Source organism: Mus musculus, chromosome 15 (genome assembly GCF_000001635.26).
Source record: "Mus musculus strain C57BL/6J chromosome 15, GRCm38.p6 C57BL/6J".
NCBI lineage: Eukaryota > Metazoa > Chordata > Mammalia > Rodentia > Muridae > Mus > Mus musculus.
In genome coordinates, this window is record NC_000081.6 from 3,995,821 (window position 1) to 4,018,277 (window position 22,457).

Sequence of the window (22,457 nt, forward strand, 5' to 3'; positions counted from 1 at the left end):
AGACATAGGCTCCGGGCTACGACCGCCCCGGCCCGCAAAGGTCGTTCCGGGTATTTAGTTCCTCCCAGTGGCCCTCTCCCTCCCACAATCCCGTGCTGCGAGGGGCCAGTCGATGATGTAAGGGCACACCTCTCTCCCGCCTTCTAATTTCAACCAATCGGAAGCCGACCATGCCCCGAGCTGAGCCAATAGGACATCGACTCTCTCCGCGGGTGCAGGGAGATTGCAGCCGCAGCAGCTGGCTGGAAGAGGGCGGTTTGGAAGGTCTGGAAAGAGGATTTGCAGCGGTTGGCGCTGTAGTGAAGGAGGTGGACTAAAATAAAACTTGATTGTAATGGTGGGGGCGGGGGGTGGTGGGGGAAGGTCAGAAACGGAAGTCTGCGGACGGGTGAGATTCATCCAAGCTGCGAGACCTAGTGTGAGGGCAGACAACTTGGCAGTCCTCAGCCTGCTAGCTGGCATAACGCTTTCCCCGAATCTTCACCCTGGAGCTTGTTTTTACTCCGGATTGATCTTGGCTAGCTCACACTTAAAGTACCTTAAATGTCTTGCGACCTAAACGTGGCAGCGACCTCACTGTCTTAGTTCACCTTGAGACCTTCCTGACAAGTGTTAAGTGTTCTTCCGGGTCTTAATCAGCACTCAAGTGGTCAAATTGCTTTGCATTCCATGAATGCTAATTCTTGCCTATGGCCACGGAAATCTAATGCTGTTTTGGCTTTTTGTTTGTTCGTTTGTTTCCCCCGGTTTGGCACAATATATTTTGAATAACTCTACCCTTCATCTTAATTTTAAGGTTTTTGTTGTAGCCTGGTAGAAAATATTTAAACTATGAAAATAGTAATGTGATCGTTTAAGAGTGACTAACCACAGTCACTTTTCTGCAAGTGGCCATGATGACCAGTTTTTTTCTCCTGTCATTTTACTCTAAATGCACAGAGCAAAAAACACGTGCTCTGTGTCTTCGGTACTTGTGTAATGCCCTTACGTACTTGGGAAAATGGTTTTTAATAGAAAACAATAATCAACAACAAATCCTTATGATACTTTATAATGAAGAATCTGAAGGCCAGAAAAATTGCATTCTATAATCAAGGTGAACTACAGAATTCAAACTCTTATGCTAGAGTGTTGACTTACTCTGTAATCCCAGAACTTGAGAAGCTAAGGCTGGAGGGGATGCTGGCAGTTCTAGAGCAGCCAGTACATACTGAGACCCAGTTTACAAACAAGCAAGCATCCCACAGAAATTAAGGACCCATATTCTAACATGCCAAACTGCACTAAATAACATTTCCAGGCACAAGCTGGAGAGATCATTGCTGGCAACCACATGGCCACTCCCAACTGTCTAGGCCTCCAGCTCCAGGGCATCTGATGCCTCTTTAGATCTCCATGGGCATTGTATACGGACATATATATGCAGGCAAAATGCACATAAAGAAAAAAATTACAATCATGATGATGCATCAAACTACAGTATTCTATATGGAAAGTCTTAACACTGGGAATTATTGTTCAACTGATATTTTGGTGTGTTCATTTTCAGAGAGAGAGTTGGAAATCTAGTCTTTTTTTTTTCAGATAAGGAGGAGAAGGATGAGACTGTTAACCTCCAAACTAAAGAATACATGATTCTGTGGTTTATTCAAGATCTTAACAAAGTAAGTTCTCATAGAAAGCTGGTTTCATCACAGAGAGACACCGGCAACAACCAGACCTTAGTAATTCACAAGGAAGTATTGAAACACAGAACCCTTGTACTAGAAAAAAAAATGCATTTCCCCTCCAAGTTATAGTTAGTTCTTTTTACTTTAGGAAATGCACATGAATAGAACAAATAAAAGATAAAAGCCATATTTTAAATCTCAGATGATTAGAATGTGCCAAAAATATGAAAGAAGCAAATTGATCACATTCGAACTACCTCCCTTTCCCTAACATACAAAATTTAGCTATATATCCAGCAAAGGAGAAATAAAATCATGTAGATTTTTACGAAAGATTTAAAGTTTTTAAATTTAAATATTTTTAAACAGAAATCTTGCTTGTCTCTGAACTACCAGTTCTGTTACTAATACCAATGGTTTGTAACATTGTTTTGGAAACTTCTCTCACTACCTTTGTTTGGGGTGGCGACAGACTTATTTTCTCATATAAGTGAACCAAATGACTAACAGTGATGTGTATGTGTGAATGTAATTACTTGCCACAGAAGGCTTCTATATACTAGGACCATTACATATTTATTTGGCTATGCATTCTGATTGTTGCCACTGCAACTACAACAGTAAATGCCTCTGCCATAACCCCTGCCCTCTCACAGTTTATCTAGTAAAGCAGTGTAGAGATAATAACAATACACAGCGAATTCAAAATTTTAGAATTATGGGAGGCACTAGGAAGGAAAATTAAAGAAGTAATATTTGATGTGAGATACTGAAGAAGAGGCTCCTCAAGAAATGATAGTGGCACCTAAATGATGGTAAAATTGGCCAATGGAGAGTAATAGTTGCTCAGCCAGAAGCCAATCAAGAGAGAGAAAACACATGATGTCCAGCATAGTGCTAAACACCTCAAGGTCCAGACTCGGGCAAGTGGTGAGCTAGAATCCTGAGTAGAATAGCAAGTCTTTGCTAAGACAAGCGAATGGGGCAAGGCCTCATGGTAATGCGAACATAGAAAATTCAACTTATGGAATTATGAAGCATTAGAATGACAGTGTATCTTTAAGAAGAAGAAAGCTCTGAAGAGCAAGAGTCACAGGTAGAGGAAATAGCTGTACTCGTGGAACGGTTCAGATCTTTCTGGAGAGCCCATGCCCATAGTTTACTGGGTGGCAGTAAGTCACTGGTTCACTTCAGAAAAATGCCCTGGAGCGCCATTTTGTAAAACTTTAAAGAAAAACAGAAAAATCCTCTAAGGCAGTGGTTCTCAACTTTTCCAATGTTGTGATCTTTTAATAATCTACTCATGTTATGGTGACCTGCTGCAGGAAATATTAAAAAGAATGGCAAATTCCCATGCTACACCCAGCCACTCTCAGGTCTCACCTTCCAGTTCTTATCTTGTGGAGACTCTCTAACTCAGAGCTCCAAAATCTCTCCACAGCTCCACCCAGTTCCTGCTGGTGGGTCACTACCATACCAGCCCTATGCTTCAAAACCTCCATGGCCTTTGTGATGCACATCTGGCAAACCTACTCTTTGCCACTGTACCTTTCGCTCTTAAACTCAGACGAGCCACCACATGGGGGAAAAAAAAAACCAAAACAAAACACAAACTTAATTCAGAAACAACGGTAACTCAATCGTTGGGAGCAACAACTAAAATCCTAACCTTATAAGCCTTATTAAATCTAAATCCTCTAGTGGTGAATCCTGTCTGATCCTCCATATAAACCGGGAGACACTAGTAGCTACATCTTGTCCTCTGGCTCCTCCTGCAAAAGGCCTAACTCTCCCCTGCTTCCAGTCTTCCTCTGTTTAACCAGGAAGTCCTGCCTACTCGCCCAGTGATTGGCTCCATTATTCATTAGGGGATGGTTCACAAGAAGTCACATGAGTATGTGACTCATTCCTCTTTCACAACCCCTCCCAGGAGAGTGAATTAGCATCAAAATACAAACAACCCCAGGGCTACCCACAACAGTGACCATTTACCATAAAATTTTATTGCTGCTGCATAATTGTGATTTTGCTGCTGTTATTAATATAGATATCTGATATGTGACTTCTGTGAAAGGGTCATTTGGTCTCTGAGAGTTTGTAACCTACAGGTTGAGAACCAGACTCCAGAGTTTTAGAGAAATCTGTTCATGGAGAAGTATCTCACAGCATGCTCACTAGTATAAAATTTCCAGAGTGATTGTTAGAACAAACTGGCAGTTGTTTTTATAACAATTTATAACCCAGAGAACTCTGGTTATCCATGGTAGGAGCCTGGTACCAGCAAGCTACCCATTTTTCAGAAGTCTGCCAAGAAAGTGTACTCATATTAGGAAAGACCTTTTACCTCCTGTATTGCCTTTTTAATTCCCCCTACAATCAAAATTTAATATCATATCTGCTGATAAAAGTAAAAATTGAAAGGGCCCAGATATGCTTGTACAAGTCAGCCAAGAGCTGACAGGCAAGAAATCTGTGATTGGCATGGAACAGAAGTTGGCATGGTCTTGAGTTGGGAAAGAGCTTAGCACCTTGGAAGAGTGAAAGAAATCCAGACAAAAGGTAAGAATAGAGGAGAGCTGACAGGAAGGTGAGGCCTTAGAACACATGTAGAGATTACATTGAGAACACATGCCTCCCTCTTAACCACAGGATGGCCCCCAAAATGTGTGTGTAAGCCATAACTTAGCCATGATGTTAATTGTCTATGGAACCTTAATTTCAACACAATGAAATTGACCCTTTATATCATCCTAGTGGACCAAGGGTAGGGGGATTCAATTTATACGAACCTGAGTCCATATGCTATCTCTGCTCTTTCACTGTATGATAACCAGAAAGCAAACTAAAATCTCTAGTCCTTAAGTTGTTCATTTATTGAATGAGGGTCATGATAACTATTCATCGAGTTGTTGTGGGGGCTAAATTAATGGATCTATGTAAGGTGTTAGTGATTTCCCAATATGTAGTGATATTATATAAGAATGAGTAAATGGTATTTAACTCCTGGTTGATCTTAGACATAATCCATTGGAATATATCTTTTCTTGTTGTATGCCATGAGTGGAAACTTCTGCTGTTGAAAGAGTTAGCTGAAGAGATAGAGTCTGTGGAAGTTAAGACCTTTTCTCTGCCTGGAGGCAGCAGTGCTTCTTTAGACCCACAATCAGTTCTGCTTGTACCCACAAGCACATCTAAAGATTTCATCACGAACCTCCATGCCATGGGTTTAGCAATAAAAAGAAGTGACTCAGTACTTGCTATAACTTGAATGAATCTCAAGGGAATGTTGAGTAAGAGAGAAAAAAAAAAGACTAAAAACTATATATGAGTTCATTTACTGTTCTTAAAGTGATGAAATGCCAGAGGAAGGGGAAACATTTTCATGGTCATCAAACTTAGGGATACAGGAGGGCGTGAAGAGGGAAGCATGTGAGTGTGGTAACAATACAACAACAGCAAGTGCTGTGGCTTTCCTGTTATTATTATTGTTTCACTGTGGTAACAGACACACGACTACTTGATCAAATTTCATAGAACCAAATATGCACGCAAACTGACATCACATAAAGTTGACAAAAATCTTCTAAATGTCTCTGGATTGTCCTAGTCAGTTTCCTTGTTAAACTATAATAATGTAGTTTTCCAAGATCCTTCTTTGTCTGGCAATGAATGTAGTGAAATTTTTCTACGATTTCTTCCAAACACAAGTGAATCTACAGCTATTAAAAAAAAAAAAAAACCAAAAACCAAAAAACAAAACAAAACAAAAAACGACAAAATGTTAACACTCTCCTGGTATAAAGCATCATTTAGAATAGGTTTTGACAGGTAAAGATAGAAGTGAAGCATTAAGAGGAACTTGCTTGTTGGAGAGATTGAAGTCAGCAAAACGACACAGAGAAGTGAAGGATATATTTAAGGTAAACCTGTGACTGAGTTTAGCAGAAGCCTAGAAAGCAAATAGGTAAGTATTATGAAGTAAAACTAGGCAAGAATGTAGGTTAGATCAGCAGTCAATGATGGCTTCAGAGAACAGAAGATAAAACACACTACTGAAATTGGTGATCTGAGATGAGATTGGGCCTGCTGTCCTACCAGGACATCATTTTTATGGTCCTCTCAGTTCAGTTGACCACTAGACAGAAAATATCCCTAACTATCTAGATGACAAGGAGATATAGTGCCACTTGACAGAGTACAGAGTTGTGTAGTATTCTGAGAAGCTAACAGATTGTTAAATATAAGCTATAAGTTGAGATGAGAGAGGGTGGTCTCCATAGCAATAGCTGTAAGGGTCAGATGTAAAGGGCAGAAAAGAGAGATATGTCTATTGATTGACGAAGAGGAAAAGTTCACAAGGAAACATTTTAATGGCTGAGATAGAGATAATAATAAATCAGGGTTACACCAGATGCCTTCATCAGCAGTTTAAAACCCAATAAAACCTAAAATCATATAAATGGTTGTTCAGAGAGTAACTTTTGAAAAATATAAACCTTTGACTTAGAAAAGTTATTTTCCTTAAAAATTGCCTTCCTTCCAAGCTCCTTAAAGATATGGCTGGCAATGTAGCCCAAAGACAAAGGAAAAGCTGTAGGTCTATAGGTTATTTCTACATCTGTAGTTAGCTCTTAGTTCCACTATTCTCATCATAGTAGCCTTACAAAAGATGTAAGATAATGAACATGATCAGATGATGCCTTTTCTAGCAATGGACTTTATACATGAGAACCTGCTCAGAATATAACAGTCACCTTTAATTAACATTTGAATAAAAGAATAGTTCCTTGTTAAAATAGATACTTGAGTGAAATATTCATTAGATTCTTTGATTGCACCTATGTTTTATCTGTTTACTCCCCATAAATGTCATTAAGAGTCAATGCAAGGTGTTTATAACCACTGGTTAGTCTTTTTCTCTTTTACTTTATTTTATTCTTTCCTTACTTAGTGGTATGGGCCAATATAGAAACTTCATGATTGTTATTCAGTGCAGAGTTTATATGAACTTCTAAATATAAAAAATCTGCAGACAGCATCTTCATTTCCATTATCTCTCCCATGCCATCTTTTCTCGTAGTCCCTGAAGACCATGTTGCACCTCCTTTGGCTCTGCTGAGCTGAGTTAGTCATCTCTGGTTAAATTTCAACTATTTAAGGCTTGACATCAGCACTCTTTTAAATTTGCTGAACACCAAAAGTCTCTTAACTTATAAATAACCCTTTCCTTTAGCAATAAGTAGAACCACAGTTTTTTTTGTTTGTTTGTTTTGTTTTATTTATTTATTTTTTTTAGATCTTTCCAAAGTAAATGCTAACTTGTGATAAAAAAGCACAAAACAAGATACAGGGTACAAATATCATGTATATATTGCAAAAGCCCTAACTATAGATTCTCACTGGGTACATATACAAGTATGCAGACAAAATACATACACACACATATATATGTGTTATATATGTATATGTATATATATAATATATATTATATATACATTGTATATACTTTTTTTTACAATGATAACTGGATTTCAGTTCCTAGCATCCACATGTTACCTCACAAGCATCAATACTGCCAGTTCTAGGAGATCCAATGTACTCTTCAGGCATCCACAAGCAGCAGATGATACTCTCAATAGGCATGGCCACCATAAATTTGTGTGTTTGAATGCTTGCCCATAGGGAATGACACTTTTATGAATTATGGCCTTGTTGGAGTAGGTGTGGCCTTTTTGGAAGAAGTTTGTCACTGTGGGAGATGGGTTTTGAGGTCTTTGGGCTCAACTACACCTAGTATAGTATACAGTATAACACAGTCTCCTTCTGCTGCCTGTGGACCAAGCTGTAGAACTCTTGTGTCCTCCAGCACCAAGTCTACCTGCATACTTCCTACCAGGATAACAATGGACTAAACCTCTAAGACTGCAGGCCAACCCAAGTTAAATGTTTTTCCTTTAGAAGTTGCCATGGTCATGGTGTCTCTTCACAGCAATGAAAACACCTAACTAAGACACCAGGTATTTGCACAGTGCATGCATATATACATACAGTACATGTATATGTATATGTGTATATATAATATATATAATTGCACACATATATATGAAGGCAAAACACTCAGACATATTTTTCTTTTTCCCTTCTTCTTTCCTTCTTTCCTTCTTTCCTTCTTTCCTTCTTTCCTTCCTTCTTTCCTTCCTTCCTTCCTTCCTTCCTTCCTTCCTTCCTTCCTTCCTTCCTTCTTTCCTTTCTTCTTTTCTTCCTCTCTTTTGTTTTGTTTGTTTGGTTTTGTTTGGTTTGGTTTGGTTTGATTTACACAGAGTTTTTCCGTGTAGCCCTGTTGTCCTAGAACTCACTCTTTTAGACCCAACTCGGTCAAACTCTGCCTGCCTCCGTCTGCTGAGTGCTGGAATTAAAGGCATATGCTATTACTGCCTGGCTCTTTTTCATTATTTCTTTTATTTTTTGAGATTATAATATAGTCAAATCCTTTTTCCCTTCCCTTTCCTCCTTCCAAAGTCTCTCATATTGCTGTCTTCCAAATTTACAGCCTTCGTTTTAACTGTTGTGTGTATGTGCATGCACATTTCTAAACACAGACACAACCTGCTCAGTCTGCTTGATGACTTGTGTGTATATGCCTTTAGGTCTGACCACTTGGGAGACCATTTCTGTCACTCTTAGCACTCCTCATTCACCTGTAGCTCTTTGCGTAGGGTGGGGCCTTGTGAGCTTTCCCACATCCGAATTATTATGGCTGTTGGTGTCATCCTCCTTAGCTCATGGTTAGGCAGTCTTGCTGGTGAGACTGTACGAGTGTAGCTTCTGACATTTCTAGATACAATCTTATAGCAAACCCCATCTCTGGCTCTTTTTAAAGTTGTATTTATATATTATTTATATGAGTACATTGTAGCTGTCTTCAGCCACACCAGAAGAGGGCATAAGATATCATTACCAGTGGTTGTGAGCCACCATGTGGTTGCTGAAAATTGAACTCAGGACTGCTGAAAGAGCAGTCACTGCTCTTCACCACTGAGCCATCTCTCCAGTGTCTCCACGCCCCGCCCCCCCACCCCCCCATCTCTGGCTCTTACAATCTTTCCATCCTGAGTTCCACAGTGACCCCTGAGCCTCAAGTGTTGTAAATACATCAATTGGAACTGGGTGTAGTGACGTCTGTCTGTTGCAAAGAGAAGCTTTCTTGATGAAGGATGAGGACTCTACTTATCTGTGGACATAAGTTTAGATATTTAGGATATAATTAATGATTATGTTGATTTAGTAAAGTGGCATGTTAGTATTGTTTTAAAATGAATGTTATAGGTTTTTCTCTTAGCCCAGCTAGCTCCCAAATAATTGATACTGGATTATTTATTTATTTATTTATTTATCTATCTATCTATTAAGCTTTAAGGCTACAACTAAGAGTACTGGTCTATTTTAATCCCCTAAACTAATCTGGCTACCTCTCAGCCAATATCCCTGTGATACTTGTATTTTAGTATTGATCTGGCTCTTTGGGCTTCAGATGTTTTCTCATGGTGTCTCCTGGACTCTCTCCTGCCTCATCTGGCTGGGAGAAAGTCCAGCCCTATTTGCTCGCCTGCTCAGCCAATGGATCATCAGTTAGCTTTATTGACAAATCAGGGAAGAGTTGGGGAGCAATGTTTACCCATCGGGAGATTCTCAGAATAAGGATTACAACCACATAAGGGACAGAGAAATCAGCATTGGAATAGTACAACTGCACAAGAATATGCCTACAGTGACAGCTGCAGGTTCTCCTTCATGGGGCCTGTGACCGCACCCACTTTCCGCATCTCCCCCTTTTTGTTTTATTAGCAGCTCTGGGATCAGTGTCTGTCTTAGGTTGCCCCCATCCATGCCACATCCTTACCCATCATGGGAGTGATGAACTCACTTTTGCCATCCTGTCTTAGGTTGGTATGCACATGTAAGGGTCTTACCCGTCATTGATTACTGATCCAGCATGTTAAGCCAACATTGTGGGGATGTTCCTGCTTCCAAGGCTGCCATAGCCTGCACTAAGGCTCGTTTACCAGCCCTGTGCCGCCTTCGCATACGTGCCATCCACCAAAGCATTCCTCCACACACAACAGTCAGCAGGAGCACCCAAAAGGCACATCCTTTTGATACCTCCCCAATTTTTTAAGAATCCCACAGTTCCCTGATGATCTCCATTCATTGCTTTGCAGTGCAGTCTCCACATGGCTGTTGTTCATGGCAACAATCGATGCTCGCAATTCCTTCATCTTTGTCTCTAGATCATGACTCCAATTTCCTAGCAGCATCGCACCAATTGCACGTGACAGATTTGCAGCTCTGGAAAAATTCTGCTACTCAACAGAGGTTTACACACCTCTGACATATGAGTCAAGCTCTGGCTAAGGGTGTTAATTGGTGATGAGATTGTAAGTTGGAATCTCCTTTTAAAATATCGAATAATGGGCATAAATGCATTGGGAAGATTACAATAGGGCAGAATCCAATTGATATCTCCTAACAATTTCTGAAAATCATTCAAGGTATGCATTTTATCCATCCTTAGTTCCAGCTTTAGTGGCTCAACAACAGCATCTCTCAATTTAGTACCTAATAGTGTTTTACTTCTGTCTTTTGAAACTTTTCTGGGGCTATCACCAAATTCCACTTCTCCAACTGTTTAGTTAGTCCCAAATACTTCTTCCACTTCCACATTAGAGGATCCACAAATCAAAATATCATACATACTACACTTTCCCTTTTTGTCTCCCTCATCTTTAAAGGGGGGGAGGAGATGGCAATGGAGAGGCTGATGGTTCGGGCGGCCTACCTCACCTCAACCTCCAGCGGAACATCCAACTACCGACATCACTGTTGCTATCAGTCCCGTTGCTGTCACTAACAGACCCTTCAGAGCTAGATTCCTTCTTCTCTTTCTTATCTTTGGTTTGTTGTCTAAGCTGTTTAGGCTTTCGGTGGCTAGCCTGAGAAGCAATCTCCTTAGCCTCCTCAAGCGCTGCCGCTCCTTCCTCTATTTCAGCATTGTACTTTCCACTGGCATCCCTCAAGCATGCCCTGACCAAGTTCCAGATGGCTAACACTTTTACTGTCATTTTAGTCTCAGTTGACCCCATGTCACTTAAATTCCCTTTGTCTCTATTCCTGAGGTCCTTAGTTCTCCATCCCCTTTTTTTCTGGGGAACCTATCAGGCCTATGCTTTCTTTAATTGCTTTCGTCTCAATTTCTGAGATCTTTAATGCTTCCTTTCTATTCCTTAGAACCTCAGTGCTTCGTCTCTATTCCTGAGAACCTCAGTGCTTCGTCTCTATTCCTGAGAACCTCAGTGTTTCATCTCTATTCCTGAGAACCTTAATGCTTCATCTCTATTTTCCCGGGAACCTTACCTTTGTCTCTATACCTGAGAACCTTAATCCTTCATCTCTATTCCTGAGAACCTCAGTGCTTAGTCTCTATTCCTGAGAACCTCAGTGCTTCATCTCTAGTCCTGAGAACCTCAGTGCATTGTTTTTAATAGGTGAGTAGTACTCCATTGTGTAAATGTACCACATTTTCTGTATCCATTCTTCTGTTGAGGGACATCTGGGTTCTTTCCAGCTTCTGGCTATTATAAAAAAGGTTGCTATGAACATAGTGGAGCATGTGTTCTTAAGTAAACTTAAAACTTAAAGTCTTGATGCATTTTTGAATAGAAAAAATGAAACCAACATTTGTAAAACATGTGTCTAAAGGGAGGTGAGTATCCAGGACACATAAGGAATCCTGTTCATAGTCACATACTTGTTGCTTCGACAAAGCTCCTTAGAGAAGTCAACTTAAATATGGAAGGTTTACTTTGGCTCATGGTTTCAGAAGGTTCTGGACCTGTTGTGAGTCTGGACATTACATAGATAACATAAAACAAGAAACTGTTCACCTTACTGTAGCAAGTGTAGGATATTCACCAGAGAGACTGCTTGGTCATGGATTGAAAGCAATAGAAAGTCTTTATTAGCCCTCTGGCAACTACAGTGTGTATTCGAGATCCTAGTGTTATCCTGCTCTGTTCTCAGAGTGGGTGAGCTTTTAAGCACAAAAACCACGTCCTTGGTTGACATACTTCATTTAACAGGAACAGTTAGCCAGAAGTAGAAATACAGAAGCCAGAAAGCAAGATTAGTACATTTAAAGACTTTTCCAGAATATGGACTTGTCATATTTGGCAGGTGGTACTATCTATGTGTTGAGTTTTGTGGTCTCAATAGCACTTCTATCATGGAGTCAGTTGTGCTCAAGTAGGTCTGGGACCCTATTAAACAAGAAAGCAAAGAGATGCTAGAGAAAGTGGACTGGGGTCAAAATGCATGGTTCAGGCACACACCCTGAGTGTCCTTTTTCCTTTAGCAGATCCTATCTTCTAAAACCTCTCCATCTAGGAACAGATTAAATAAGGTTAGCACTTACATAAAACAATCAATTCTAAAAGGTCCCACCTTGGGATATCACCATTTTGCATACCAATATAAAAGCTTCAATATAAAAGCTTTCAGGGAGGACATTTAAGACCATATCATAACAAAAACAGATAGTGAAAGTATAAAAAAGAGGGTGGAATGCTGTGTGTTCTCTTCACCGATGACAGATTTTAGGAAGGGAGCATATTTGAAGGTGATGGACTTTAATCCTCATGATCAACATTGCTACTCTTTTAAAAAGGGGCCCCAGAGAGACTCCTGCCGCCATCTTCTAATTAAAGACATAGCAAAACAGATGACTGTCAGTTATAAAATCTTGGGCTTCTAATCTTACAAAAATGTGAAAGTTCGTTATGTACAAGCCATCCCTTATACAGTATATTGTTACGGCCATCCAAAAGGACACCAGTAATTTTATTCTTAAGTAGATGTTCAAGTAGTAGTTGACTATATACCCCCACACAAGTTTTGGATATATATATTCACAGCAGCACTATTTATAATGAACAAAAATCAGAAATAACCTGAATGCTTTTGAACTGTTAATGAAATATGGCTTAACTTAATCATGCAATTGGACATCACTCGAGCATAAGAAAAAAATGATGTTGGTGTATATACATTAGCAAATAGACCCTAAAAAATTGTATTATTCTGTGTGACAGAATCTAGACACAAAAGACAAGTTAAACAATTCTAGTTTTACTAAATGCTCAAGTTATCTACACCCCAGAAACAAAACATATGTAATGTTCCCTTGGGTTAGAGTGGGTGGGAATGTAGAGGTTGCTGCAGAGCAAAAGGCATTTTTCTAAGATGATGAGGATGCTCTAACCCTGACGGTGGTGACGGCTGTACAGTATTTACTTGAGTAGTTAATTTCCTTAAATGAATGGAAACTAACACTTGAATACATTATATGCTGTGTGAGTAATATTTCAACAAAACTTCTTAAAATCATAGTAGAAATTAAGCAGATATTCCATAGCAGTTCTTACTCACAAATCCAGAGGCTGTGGCTCTGATATATTCTCACACAAGTCATCAGATACTCAGTGGTCAGCAACTTCACTCAAGAGCAATTTCTCTGAGACTACATTTGGAATTGTCAAGCACAAAGCCTGCAAGGGTTAGATGGGTGTCTGGTCATTTTTAGAAAATGCAGTCTCTTTTTGTCTCTCCATCTTTCACACACACACACACACACACACACACACACACACACACACACACACACCCTTTGAAAAGCTGGCAGGGGAGATATTATGGAACTCTTCATGTGTCAGGGAAAGGGTATACAGATACAGGCTTCGAGAATTCTGGAATGACTCTTAGCTATACACAGGCAAAACCAGATTTCTGTCAGACACATGGGTAGTAAGAATGAGGGATTTGAGGGTGTAAATGTAAAGAGAAGGAAACTGGTGAGAAGACACAAGTGAAATGCTCAAACAGGATATTAGTATGTGTGGGAAAGAAGGGTAGGCATGACCAGGTAAATGTTATTTAAAAGGGGAAATAAGCAGGAACCAGTCACTAATGTGACATAAAGCTAACATTCAAAAACACTTCTGCCAAAGAGAAAAAAAAAATCCATCATTTAATATTCTAAACTTCCTCACTGTTTAATTTTTATGTTAATTTTGGAGATTAGAAATTATTTTAGCATACTTGGGCAAGGACAAGTCTCAGTATTTTGTATTTTTGTCTTCAATATAGTAAGAAATTGAATATGTCATAAAATACACTGTCAGATAGCAGCCTGAATAAATACACTTTCCTTTCTTATACTTGATCCACAAAGTACCCTTTCTTTATATTGTAGCCTTTATTGCCTACAATAACTTAATCAACTCTGACAAATGCAATTTACTTTGCCTGGTTTAAAACAACTTCCGTTCTGTTAAGTCATTTGAAGTCTGTCATTCCCAGCCACATTCCCTAGTCCTTAAAAGGGAATCACTATGATTTTAATGTTTGTCCAGACCCTTATCTCTATACCCTCAGCTTCTTTTCCCAGGGCCTAGTGACAACCACCTCCAGGTTTTCAGTGCATCCCTGGGACTCTTGCTTTCATTGTACCTTTGTTTCCTGGACTTTTCCATTTCACTACAAATTTGACTAGTAATTTGTGGTTCATCTTCTCAAGGTCAAGCTTTCTTGCTGTCTCCCACTCCTCTGGATCCTACTCTCACATTAAGTAAAGACAGTGAATGCTCTTTAACTATTTAACTGCACTCTAAATTCTGTCACCCATGGAACACAATATGACATCATGGACACTAGAAAATGTTTTAAACTCCAAAAGGGAATCTCTGACTTTATTCCGTATATCCTTTACATTTCTTCATGATTACTGATCATTATCCCTTTATTTCCCTTTTGGGTCCTAGGATACACGACCATTCATTTGAACCAGCACGGCCTGTCTCCAAATGACCTTTCACCCTAGAAAACCCTGTCTTCATCTCGGGGGAGTCATCCATGCTCCTGGTGTCAGTGGTTATTTGGTGTTTGCTCAGAGGAAAGACTCGGAATTTTTATTTCAGCTCAGTAAATCCTCACTGGATTTCTAATAGTTAGATCCACAAGAAAACAAATTGTCTAAAAATAGTGGCTCATCACTACAATGGAAAATGAATACACTTATTTTTGAACTATATAGATCATTCTCTAATCTGTAAATGAAGACTTGCATCTCAATAGATTTGCATAGGACTAGGACAGGGACACAGTTAAGTTGTAGAGTATTTACCTAGTACATACATGTAAATTTAATGCTGGGGACTTATCTACCCCCTCATTGTTTCCAAATAAGTGACAGAAGCCTTATATTTATTACAAGCTTCTTGGACTATAGCTGGTGTCTTAGTCAGGATTTATATTCCTGCACAAACATCATGACCAAGAAGCAAGTTGGGGAGGAAATGGTTTATTCAGCTTACATTTCCACATTGCTATTCATCACAAAGGAAGTTAGGGCTGAAACTCAAGCAGGTCAGGAAGGAGGAGCTGATGCAGAGGCCATGGAAGGATGCTACTTACTGGCTTGTTTCCCCTGGCTTGCTCAGCCTGCTCTCTTGTAGAATCCAGGACTATCTGCTCAGGGATGGCACCACCCACAATGGGCCCTCCCTCCTTGATCACTAATTGAGAAAATGCCTTAGAGCCGGATCTCATGGAGGCATTTCCTCAAGGGAGGCTCCTTTCTCTGTGATAACCCCAGCTTGTGTCAAGTTGACACACAAACCAGCCAGCACAGCTGGGGAGATACTTATCTATTCTAATCCTAATCTAACCTGATTAGGCTGCCACTACCCAAACATGTGCCCTGCTACTTGCCATCTGAGTCTTGCCCAACCTTGCTCTGCTTCATGTGTGTCCTCATGGCTGCTCCCTTGGAGACTTGATCATGGCGAATCCTCCTGCTCCTCCTTTTTTCCCCTGTCTCCTTGGGAACCTCCTGTTTGGGATCAGAAGTCCTGCCTCTCTCGTTTTCTGTCCAGGTATAGGCTGATCAGCTCTTTAGTAACCAAGACTAATAAAGATTGATAATAGAAATCGATCTTTACACATCACTGAGACAAGATACCCCAAGAATCATGACAATGACAATGTCTAGACTGCAATCAGGTCTCTGGGCAAAGAAATGAGCACGTGAAATACACAGTGTACAGAGCCATTGCCCAACACATACAGGTCCTGGATTCAATACGCAGTAACCTCCCAAAAATACTCCAGTGTTAGATTCTCACCTAACAATCCAATATCTCATTCTTTCTGACAGTTCTTAAGACAGAAGTAGGTCAGAACCTACTAATGTCTAAAGCAGTGATTCTCAACCTTCCTAATGTCATGACTCCTTAATACAGTTCCTCATGTGATGAGCTCCCAACCATAAAATTATTTTCATTGGTACTTCACAACTAATTTTGCTACTTCTGTGAACTGTAATGTGAATATATGACTGTCTTAGGCAACTCCTGTGAAAAGGCTATTCAATCCCCCAGGGAATCGTAACCCACAGAATAAGAACCCCTGGTCTCAAGGGTAACCAGCCTTTCTATTCCTGCTAGATAGATCATCACTGTCTAATACAATTTCTGTGGTAATAGAATGGCCTATATTTATAAATTATCAAAAAATTAATATTAATGTGACTCTGATTAGTGCTTTAAATTTTTTGGACTGTTGTTAGGTAATCTGTTTTAAAAAGTGAACTTCACATATAATAAGCACCTTCACACATAATATGCATCTTCATCACTCCAGCTCCTTCCTTGCCTGACAGCTCCCTCCAAAATTCATAATCCCCTCTTTAATATTATTGTTGCACACACATACACACACGTATATACATATACACACATATGTGTGAATACATGCATATTCAACCTAGTGAATCTGTTTAATGTTTCTTGTGTGTACTTGTGTCCAGGGATTACCATAATGAATCTGTTTAATGTTTCTTGTGTGTACTTGTGTCCAGGGATTTCCACTTGAAATTGGATTATCTGTGATGGAGCTATTCGCTGGAGAAATTTGACTCTCTGTCTCCCTCATGAGCTGTTGACAACCTGTAGCTCTTCATCTCGGTGTAGAGCCTGCTCACATCATGGAAGACAGGAAACAGAGAGAAAGACAGAGAGAGCAAAGACATGATTTAAATTCTAAGAATATGACCTACTTTTTCCAGTTATGCCCCATCTCCTAATGTTTCCAGGGCTTCTCAAAATAGCATCATGAACTGAGGACAGACCTGCTAATACATGATCTTTTTTTTTTTTTTTTTTTGAGTGACTCATCTTATTCAAACCACAACATGATCAGAGAAGAAAAATAAAAAGGGCTACATATATGCTGGATACCTACAATATACAGGCCTCTGGACCTCTTTTCTCCATCTTAACTAACACCTATCATTTATCTAACTTCCTCAAGATTTGTTGAGATGGGAGTTGGGAGGAGAAGGGAATGATAACTCCATCTCCGCTTTCCATCTCTGGTTCTTCCTCTTCTTCCTCCTCCTCCTTACCCTCTTCCTCTTCTTCTTCTTCCTCCTCCTCCTTAGATTTATTTTGTTTATATGAGTATACTGTAGCTATCTTCAGACACATCAGAAGAGGGAATTGGATTCCATTAAGAATGGTTGTGAGCTACTAAGTGATTGCTGAGAATTGAACTCAGGAGCTCTGGAAGAACAGCCAGTGCTCTTAACCACTGAGCCATCTCTCCAGCTCCTACTTGTTTCTTTCTTGTTACCTCTCTTTTCCAAATGTTAGCTGGCCAGCAGCAAGCAACCAGACCTAGTCCAGGTAATATTCCTGGCAATGAGGTAGGCTAGTGACCAAATCTACAACACATGGCCTTTGAGGGATATTTAAGGTCCAAAACATAAGAAAGATTATCCGCCCCTGCCCGGCCCATGCACTGACAGGAAATATTAATGCCCAATATATAGCTAATCTCTTGAAATTATCACTGGGTTCACAGGTTAAGAATAAAGCAAGTCCAAGTTGATAACCAAGTAATATATTACTGTGGCCAGGACTCACACATAGTATCTACCTTCTTAATAAGGAAGTCAGAGTTCCCTTTTGGGTTCTTATTATCATGGATAAAAGAATTTAAAAACAGAATGAAAGAATCATTTTATTAGAGTTTGAAAGAAAAACAACATAACAGGCAAACTGTAAATCTTAGCAGCTGATGGGATGAGGGAAATGAAACAAAGCAAGCCAGGCCTTTTGAGTTAGGGGTAAAAATAAACCATCCTGTTCAGCAATGGGAATCAGCCAGCAGCTGCATGATAGAGAGGGAGAGAGGCTACAGAGAAAGGATGAGAATGTCCTGAGTGTAACGGGAATCATCTTTAGGTTTGGGGCCAGTATCTGAAAGAAAAATATGGAAGAAAAATGTGTAAGTTTTTGTTGTTGTTATTTCCAGAGCTAAGTACACCAAGCAGGCTTAGTAGGGGTTCAGGTGCATATGCAGGCCACAATTTCTTTATCCATCCATCCAGAGCTTTAAGCAGCTGCATCCAAAGAGGAGCTTCTGGGAAGGCTAAGTGCATTATCTCATTAAGGGGTGATTATTTCTCCAGGCTTCTGGCCATACAGTCTACAAGCCTCGCTGAATTAACTCTCAAAGAAGACACAGTATGTAATGATCTAATTCTTGGAGCAGAACTGAGTGTCATATCTCCAGCTAGGGACAGAAATAAAATCCATTACATTAACCAGGAAGTAGTTTCTTTTAATGGCCTTCGATAGTGCCCCAGTATCTTTATGTTTTCATGTGGTATTTTAAGTCCTAAACTGGGGCATTTTTAGTGTTTAACTCTCTGTGTTATACAGGAAACAGGAGGTGTTATCCAAAACCAACCATATTTCTAGTACTTATTCATGTTTAATTAAAACACATACCCTTTAGATAGCAATTCTGTTGTGGGTTATACACCAGAGAAGACTGCTCAGAAAAGGGTTTAAGCCAATAGAAAGTTTTTATTAACCTGTCAGCCACTGCACTGGGTGTTCAGGATCCCAGTGTAGTCCCTATCCTTTCTTGGGGTAAGCTTTTAAACACAAAAACTATGTTCTGGGTTGTCATAGTTCAGTTAACAAGAACGGTTAGCCAGAAGTGGAACTACAGAAGCTAAAAAACAACGTCTGTATATTTAGAGACTTCCCCAGAAAAAAATGGTCTCTGATGGACTTTGATGGATGTGACCTTTGTTTTCATTTTGGCAGGTGATACTGTCTACATGCTGAATTTTATGAGTTGATTGGTACTTCCATCCTGGAGTCAGTTGTGTTAAGGTCTGGAGGCCTATTAAAGCCCGCGCCCCTGTTATAGTTCTTAATTTCTCTACCATCATATTCCTGAAAATCAGTATTTTCCATGTATCTCAGAATTTGACCATTTCAGAATATAATATAAGTAGAATCACACAGTATTTGTTCTTCTTTGAGAATATCTTCTTCTTATCAATAGTAGATAACCCACCAAGGCCCAATATTTATATATCTCCATCTTTAATCTCTCATACCTTATAAAACTTTTATTTCCATAAATCCCCATGCCTACTCCTGGAACCACTGGCCTGAAGCTGCTGACCTTCTCCTCAATTCCTTCATTTCCTTTGTACCAATTATTTTAAAAACTGTCTTAGTTAGGGTTTTACTGCTGTGAAAGATATCATGACCAAAGCAACTCTTATAAGGACAACATGTAATTGGGTCTGGCTTACAGGTTCAGAGATTCAGTCTATTATCACCAAGGTGGGAACATAGCAGCATCCAGGCAGGCATGGTGCAGGAAGAGCTGAGAGTTCTACATCTTCATCTGAAGGCTGCTAGCAGAATACTGGCTTCCAGGCATCTAGGTCTAGGATATTAAAGCTCATGCCCAAAGTTACACAGGTACTCCAACAAGGCTATGCCTCCTAATAGTGCCTCTCCCTGGGCCAAACATAGAAAACCCACTATACTAGACCATCAGAAAAGCCTGTGGGGTTGGATTCCAGCCTATGAGAAAAAAAGCAGCCATCTTGTTTGTGGGAGAAAGCAAGAGAGCAGTCCTGCCCCAGTGTTCTGCTAACCTGTTTTTGGGAGCTTCTCACTTTTTTTTTTTTTTTTAAGTTTCTTTGCTGAGCTCCTTTCATGGTTCTCATGTGTTCCTTTGTGTGACACAGAGATTATTCTTGTTTCTAACCCTTCTGTAACTGCCCTATGTGACTCACTGTGTCACATGTCTTTTTAAGGTGAAAAGTATCTAACTGCATATGCATACCATGATTTATTTATCCACCCATACCCATACAGATAAATATTTAGGTTGTTAGTGTACCTGGACTACTGTATATAATGCTACAATAAACATGAGAATGCAAATATCTTTTTATGACTGCTTTTGAAAATGTGTATGTGTTTTAATGGGTGGCAGTCAAATGGCAGCTTGCTGAAGTTGATTCTCTCCTTTCACCACGTGGGTCCTGGGAGTGGACTCAGATCTTGGTGTAAGGGTCTTCAAACACAGACACATCTGCTGTATATTTAGAGCTCTTATACCAAAGTTATATATCTAATGATCTAAAAGTTATATTTATGCATTTGAGGAAATTCTTGGTCTTGCAGGGTCACGTGCTTACCTTTTCCCTTCTTTGTAGATGTCCCTTTTCTGATCGGTTGTGACAATACACAACACCTGATTGTCATCATTATAATAATAGAATTTGGAGTCTGTCTGTTATGCCTATCCTAAACATTTCTACATACAATTTAATAGTTTTACTTTTCATGTGGTAAGTTAGGGTCTCAGGGTGATGTACTATAATGTAATGAATCATTTTCCCAAAGGTTAGGTATTTATAAGTGACTCTGACCTGTATTATACTGAAGCATGATATGTAAATAAATAGAGGATATTACAATATCTTGGCAGCAGTTTTTGAAATGTATTGTTGCAGGCATCAATTGTTGTCTTGGAACATGACCAGTAGGAAGTGGTTGCCAACTTCATGTTTTAGTTTTGTTTACTTCCTTGTGAAAAAAGAGTTAGTTTACTTATGATTTTTTTCAAACGGGAGAGGAAATAATAATGAAAAAAAGACACAGTACACTTTGTAGGAAAATAAAGATGTAATAGAATAATACATTGAATGGCTATTGAATTTATGTTCTTTTATAGCAGGTTATCCATGGGGAAAGGGCAGTTAGAGTTACTGGTTACTGTAAGGATCCAGACATGAACCATTCTAGAGAAGAAAGGCCAAGAGCTTAATGGTCAGCAGAAGAAAGAGAATGAATATGGGAACAATTATTACTTTCACATCATGATTAGGGAAGAGATGTTCCATCTAAAGAGATGAGCTGACAGGTACAGATTACACCTCATGCCTTGTGCCAGGATAGAGAGGATGGCAACTCAAATCAACACAAGTGACATGTGTTGAGCATTGTATTAATTAGGGTTTCCATCGCTGTAAAAGAAGAAACACCATGACCAAGGCAGCTTTGATAAAGAACAACATTTAATTGGGTCTGGCTTACTGGTTCTGAGGTTCAGTCCATCATCCTCATGGTAGGAAACATGACAGTGTCTAGGCAGGCATGGTGCTGAAGGAGCTGAGAGTTTTACATCTAGTTTTGATAGCAAACAGGAGAAGACTGACTTCCAGGCAGCTAGGAGGAGGATCTCAAAGCCCATCCCCACAGTAACACACTTTCTCCAACAAGGCCACGCCAATTCCAACAAGACCACACTTCCTAATAGTGTCACTCACTCTCTGGGCCACCCATATTGAAATCACGACAAGCATCTTCTCTGTACTCAGCATTAACCCCATGACACAATGCCTATAAAAATCAACCATGATATTCCTGAAAAGATCATAGTATAGGTCACAAAAGATTCTAAGAGCATGGGGTAAATGAAAAGTGGTTCTCTAGGAAGTGGACTTCAGCGTAGTCAAGGTGCATGAGGAATGATGTCTGATAGTGATCCTGAAAGATGAGCAGGGGCTTGCTCAGCTGACAAAGGAAAAAGTCATTAGCAAAGGTTCCATGTCATAACCTCTTTGGCATGGGCAAAAAACAGAAAGGCTGATTTATCTCGTCACAACCATTGGTTTCAAGGATATATGTAGTGAGAATGATCCTTTCAAATAAATTTACCTACAACCCCAACATAATAAAATAATTCATAGCTTAAATACATCATATTCTTTTTTTGTTTTTTTGTTTTTTCGAGACAGGGTTTCTCTGTATAGCCCTGGCTGTCCTGGAGCTCACTTTGTAGACCAGGCTGGCCTCGAACTCAGAAATCCTCCTGCCTCTGCCTCCCAAGTGCTGGGATTAAAGGCGTGCGCCACCACGCCCGGCTTATCATATTCTTTTAATGGAAGAGCATTTCTCTGTTGTAAATGAGAATAAAAAGTATCTTCTGGTGATTATTGTAACTATTGGTTTATATCTGGTGGTTTATTATTATTATCTTTGTGTTTGGCTACACAGTATTAAGAAAATTGTGGTCACACCACAGCGTGCCCTAGATTCTCATTAGATGCTTATGTTAAGGGATCTCACATACTTGAAGCAAGAAGTAGAATATATTTCTTTCAATAGTAAATAGCTTTTAGTATCAGTGTCTTCTGTTGCTATATATAAATGTCAAGTGAAAATAGTCGTATTGAAATGAGCCTCTGAAAATATATATAGTGCACTTTCATGGTTTTAAGCACAGTGTGTGTGTGTGTGTGTGTGTGTGTGTGTGTGTTGAGTCAGTGTTGTTATGTAGCCCAGCTATACC

General features: G+C 39.6%; 1 long non-coding RNA gene across 1 annotated transcript; it reads left to right on the forward strand.

The window, feature by feature from the left end:
- Positions 1–218: 218 nt before the first annotated feature.
- Gm2093 (predicted gene 2093) lies at positions 219–20,038 on the forward strand. The gene is made up of 3 exons (NR_045740.1): positions 219–264; positions 1,585–1,664; positions 16,639–20,038. It is a non-coding gene; the product is annotated as a predicted gene 2093 (long non-coding RNA).
- The last annotated feature ends 2,419 nt before the right edge of the window (positions 20,039–22,457 follow it).